We start from the raw sequence: 6,124 nt of genomic DNA, 5'->3' as shown, positions 1-6,124 counted from the left end.
ACAAGTGCACCGTCTGGTGGGGGTGCTGGGGGAGCGGGAGGCTGTGCGTGCTAGGGGTGGGGGATTACAGACTCCTCGGTTCTGCCAGAGGCGGCACGTATCACACCCGCCGGGAAGGTTCACTGGCGTCCCCAGATGCGGCACATTCCCTCTGGTTTCTCAGCCCAGTGTTACTGGACTTTGACATCGCAGGTCTTGGTAGCTGCTTGGGATTCCCTTACTGTAAATGAGTTATAATAAAAAGCTCTTTCTTAGCTCCTTCCTTTACCCACATGTGGTTTGTGACCAGCACAGGCTCACACCCCAACGTAACACCACAGGTGGGGTCTGCCGTGGTCGTGAGTGACGAGGGGCGGGGCAGGCCAGGGAGACATGCTAGCAGAGAGGACAGCCGGCCCGGCACAGCCCTGGGCTCCACGGGGACCACCTCACTGTTCAGGCCCCACATGTGCACACGGCCAGAAGCACCAGAGTTACCTGTGCTGTTTGTTAAAATGCGAATTCCTGGCCCCACCTCAGACATCTTGCCTGGGAATCTCTCATGCTGGGACCCAGGAACTCGTATTTTTAATTAGTTCCCAGAGGGGGGCGCCTGGGTGGCTCCGTCGGTTAAGCGTCTGACTTCGACTCAGGTCATGATCTAAGATTCGTGAGTTCGAGCCCCGTGTCAGGTTCCGTGCTGATAGCTCGGAGCCTACTTGGGATTCTCTCTCTCCCTCTCTCTCTGCCCCTCCCCTGCTTGCCTCTCTCAAAATAAACTTAAAAAAAAAAACAAAATTCCCGGAGCAATTTGCCCAGACCGTGGGGTTTGAGAAGCCCTGCCCTAGTGGGGCCCTGTGGCAAGTACTGCACACGCCTGAGCTCGTAAGCACTCTGGGGGGGGGGGGGGGGGTTACAATCCCGAGTGTTCAAACAAGGACATGTGACGGTTCGCGAAGCAGAGGAGTCTGTCCTGCATGTTCAGCAGGCGGGGGACAGCACTGCAGCTCAAAACGAACTGCAAAGGACCCCCTTTCTGTGTGCTTTTCCCGCCGAGTTGCAACCAGCAGAGAGGACAGCTTCAGGGAGTGAAAGGGCAACCTGCAGTCACCTCTCGCCAACCACGGGTGCCCACCCCCCAAAACACTCCCATAGTGCCACTAGGGGGAATTCCTTGGGTCATGGTCGAGGGCATCCAACTGCTGCCCTTTGGTTGCTGGAGTGCTTGCAGGCATCTCCCAGGAGCTACCAGACCATTCTAAAGGCCACGCAGTGCCCAGATCACTGTTGTGTTAGCACCAAAGGGCAGGGACACCACCACTGGCAAAATGGGTCCCCAAGGAAGGTCCTCAACGGGCCTTTGTGGTCTCTAAAGAGTTGAGTGCAATGGACTCTCCTTTGCAAAAACATTTAATTTGTCAGAAGTGGTTAAAAAAAAAAAAACCACCACCGTCCCTTCTCACTGAGCGAGAATCTGAGACTAATGTGAACTTTTCCCACATCCTTCATCGGCCCCGACTTAGTTACAAGAGTCATCACCTCAGTCTGAAAAGCCCATGGGTGTTGTGGCATTCCGTCTAATTTAAAAGATGCGAAAGGCCAAGAAAATCATTCCAATCTATTATCAAAATCCCAAAACTCAGGGGGAAAAGTTGCAGCTGTGGAAAAGTTCAGATCTAATTCTGTTTTTGCAGGGGTAAAAAAAATGCTATGAAGGAAATTACAGACGGCAAGGTCGGGGCGGGGAGCATCTTAGTGCACCCTTGCCTCAGGATGTGCTTTTAGCAACACCGCCCCCTTCCCATGAAGAAATGTTTTTTAAGAGGAAAAGACCTAAATTTTTAAAGAGCCCTTCCACATTAACAATAACACAGGTCCATGCTCATGGGGAGCACAAACTAGAAAGAAACCTTTGGGTCTATAAACCACATTCCCAGGAGGCTACGGGAGCACGGTGACCCAGCGGTGTGGCTGGCATCCCGACCATGATGAGCCACCACCCGTGGCCAAGGGGACAGGGGAGGGGGAGGGGAGGTGTCTGCACACATCCTGTAAGTAGTAAGAGACCCCGGTACCTGAACCTTGGAGCTGCAAACTCCTCCTTCATGAGACCCCAGCCCCAAGCCTCACAGGCAGGGCTAGAATCTTCCCAGCCCAGGTGACCACGTTTCCCACGGGAAGGTGCCTCACCTGCTGCTCTGCTCTGAGGGGGGAAAAGACGGGCAACTCTATCACCTGCTGCTCTGCTCTGAGGGGGGGGGGAAAGACGGGCAACTCTATCACAGACTTGAGGAGCTGGTTTATTTCATCTCGGCATACGCAGACACATACAAGGTTTTACAGCATTTGTGCCCAGGTGGTGAATACCAAAGCGTTAATAAATACATTAACTGCACGCAAGCATCAGCTGGCCTGAACCGGGCCACGAGCAGAGACGGTGGGTCTCTAATCAACGCCACACTGCAGTTGTTTGTGGCTTGGAAGAGTTTTGGAGGAGCCTCGGTATCACGTGAGAACACATCCAGCCTGCACTTCAGCTCATTGTAAGTGATTCACTGAGCACGCGGAGAGCGGCTGTGCCCGCAGGTGGGGCGTGAGGGCCGGTGGCCGCCGGGCATCTCCCCGTGTGCGGGTCGAGTGCCGACTGCTTACTGACGGGGAGGCGGGCGCCCCCGGACCGGGTGCTCATTGTGAGTGCCACCGTCTTCTTCGTTTCGTTAATGCCCAGATAAAACATTTTGTAAGCCAGGAAAGCATCTGAGATAAGACAACACGACACAGCACCTTTGCTTACACTTCACCCCCACAAGGTGTCACAGCCGGCTGCGTCCAGAAACTACCTTGACTTCAGGAAAAACGGCAAAGGGCCTCCAACACATCCCGTTTCCAAAGCTTGCCCAGGAAGTTACCCGAGAGACCCACAGACGAAGCGGCTGCTACCAGCATTACTAAGGCAACAGCAGAAAGCGACAGAAATACAGCAGAGGGCTCCGCTTCTCAGGCGTCTGCGGCAGAACCCACGCTGTAAGATCTTTCACTGGAGCCAAAGCATGTCCACAGCTTCGGCTAGTTCTCTTAGAGAAAAAGAGAGAGGGGCCACCAGAGACGCAGAACTCCAATCAGCAGGTCCCGGACGCAGCTCCAGAAAGCTGCCGAGCCGTCCGCGCCGGTGCTGAGGCTGTTCCCGAGACCAAGAGAAAACCCAGGAAGTGAAGCCCGTGTCCCTGGCTTTCAAATGAACCTCGATGGACAGTACAAAACCACTACTGGTAACCAACCAAAGCATCAAGCTTTCATGTCCACCACAGTTTCCCCTGACGATGCCACCGCTCTCTCAAATCTGTAGAAATGTCAGCGTGCGGGGATGAATTGTATGAGAACTGTGGATGGTTGTCCTCCAGACACTGGCTTCACTTGCCGCTGACAGATCGGTCATCAGGAGCATGTCTGCACCTCCACGGGTAACGAGTAACACCAAGGCATTCCCGCACAGTGCTGGGTGCAGACTCGGAACATCACGTGGTACGCGAATAGACCCCTCCTGGCGACAACAGCCCTCAGAGGCCAGTCCCCGCAGGGACTGCCTGCCGCCCCCTCCCCACGCAACCCTCCGCATCGGCGACCCCAGAGGGATGGCTTTTTGGCTCGTGTGACTAGTACAAACCCGTGCGGCTGCACCTGCAAATACCGCCCACCCCCCAAAAGCAAAATCAACTGGTCCTCCTGGCGTGCCAGGTCCTGCAGTAATTTTTACGAGGTATTCCTATTTAGAAATAAGACACAGAAGATTCTACAGCCCTCACTCACCCTTAGGCCTCCCCAGATGTCCTCGGGCATTCCACCGGGACGAGCCCCCAGGGCTCCACGGCCAGTTGCCCCCGGAAGCGCCGCAAGGTCTAGGACCAGCACTTCTTTATTAAATCAAGTCACAAAACAAAATACAGAGCTGCAGGTGGGTGTGTGATTGCAAGCCCGTCTGCACCGGACACCCGACGCTCCCCAAGTCCCCCGGTACCCCCTGTGCGGGTGACTCTAGTTCGGAAGTCCCCTTCCGTGGCATTTTGTTTTTGAACAGTAAGCATCACAGGAATGGTTTCTCAAGCAAAATCACAGTGATCATATTTCACGAATTCGATATTTAAGGAAAGAAAATATTAGCCTGGTCCCATGTCATATAAAAGCTTTAGCATAAATATAAGAACATTCTAGAGAAAAATGTGCTGCGATACATTTCTTTCAACGAACCTTGTGTCCTTTTGCTCTAAATTCTCTTTCTACTATCATTTCTGCATTCTGCTCCTATAAAAGGCTGATAAAGTCAGGCAACAGGACGTCTGTCTGTCTTAAGATGCTTAACCAGGCTGCCAAGCTGTCCTCCTGATTGGTGAGCAGAGTCACGAGCAAGCACACAGATCTCCAGAATGAATAAACTTGTAACCGAAACCGTTCCTCTGGCACACGCATCAAGATGAAACCAGTCATTTCTAAACATACTTAACCGGTAACTTTCATAACCACAGACTCTAACCTGTTTCCCAATTACCCACTATTGCTACAGAGAGGTCAACCCCCATCACTGGATGAACAAGTAAGGAGCCATAAGGTGTGTACGATTCCATCTAATTACATGCCAGTGACTTTCAATGCAAACTTCTCCTGTCATAATCAAAGAGCGGATTGGGTTCGGAAGCCAAATCGCTTCGCCTCCATTTGTGAGCATGTATCGTACCCTTAAGTTCTTAGTAAGTAGTAAACTCAGTCTACACCGATCTGGAAAGTAAAATGTTATAACAAATGAGGATCGACCGATTTGTTCTTAATGCTTGTGATCCCTCAAAGTACTGAGCTCCACGCTAAGTCTACTAGGGTATTTTGGAATTCAATTAGAATTCCCGTAATTACTTACTATTTACGTTTTAAGTAGATGTTATTTTCCCTATGCTAATATGCTTTTTGTCACTCTGCTATGTTTTCTTAGAGTCATGCTTAAAAAATTAATTTCCCTCATCAGAATTACATAACATATATTGGGAACACCGCAAATAGCGGGTTCCAAATGTGCCTCCATGTTGGTCTTCGGAAGCATCAAAAGGAGTGGTTTTAACCTTCTTTCTCTGGGAGGGAGAGGTAATCAATTCTTTGAGCCCATTATAATATATGAAGGTGGCTGAGAATATTCAGACACTGTCTATCAAAGGCTCCTCTTCCAACAGACAGGCGTTCTTGTCAGTCAGCTTTCCCTACTCATGATCTGCTCTTTGGGAAACACTCATTCACCAAAGATCTAAAATTCAAAAAAGAGCAAATCATTACTATTTCATCAAACATAATCATGAAGCTCCTTTGACTTGAAAACATTTAACCGTCAGGGGATGCCTGGCTGGCTCAGTCGTAGAGCGTGTGACTTCTGATTTCTGGGTTGTGAGTTCCAGCCGGACCTTGGGGGTAGGTACCACTTAAAAATAAAATCTCAAAGTATTTAAGCATCGTAAACTGCTCTTGAGAGAGGGGTGGGAGACCCACCCTCTGTGGCATCTGCGGTAGACACGGGAAACGTCTCTGCTGGGTGCCGGACAAGAGACCCCACCTTCTTGCGAAACCTGGAACAAACCCAACCCACACTTGAGCTTATGATGACATGAGCTTTTTAAGTAATTAGAAAAGGTTTAAGAGTTCTACTTATCAGTTATAAGGGGCCCAACGGCAGGGTGGCCCTCTCTCGGAGGCTCACCAATACAGCTCACCGTGGCCCACTTCAGGGATCTCGCTGCAGCCTGGTGGCCCCCGAGCCAGCTACTGCGCAGGCTCACGTCCGGCCAGCTCTCCACTCCGCCCGGGAGCGCACGTGCCCCCGAGGACCCGGGCGCACCCCCGCCCACCCGGGCACGCTCTGTGTCCCGCCCACTGTACCCCAGGCCTAATCTTCCCAGTCCTTTTCCTTCTCCCTCAGGTATCCCGTGTCATCCTTGTAAGGCTCCCTATTTGCACACAGCTTACACCGTCGACCCCGTTAAGCAAAGCGACGCGAAAAGGAACGCGGAATGGGGCGGCAGACCTTAAGACAGCGCTGCGAAAAATCTTCAAGGCCGCGCGACAAGCTTCCAACTTATAAGCGTTTCAGTGGTCCCCGCGGACAGCGCCCACT

The sequence above is a fragment of the Puma concolor genome, chromosome B1, assembly GCF_028749965.1.
Source record: "Puma concolor isolate L17-30 chromosome B1, mPumCon1.1.hap2, whole genome shotgun sequence".
In the NCBI taxonomy this organism is placed as follows: Eukaryota; Metazoa; Chordata; class Mammalia; order Carnivora; family Felidae; genus Puma; species Puma concolor.
The sequence above is the reverse complement of the archived record's forward strand: the minus strand, read 5'-3'. Positions refer to the sequence as shown.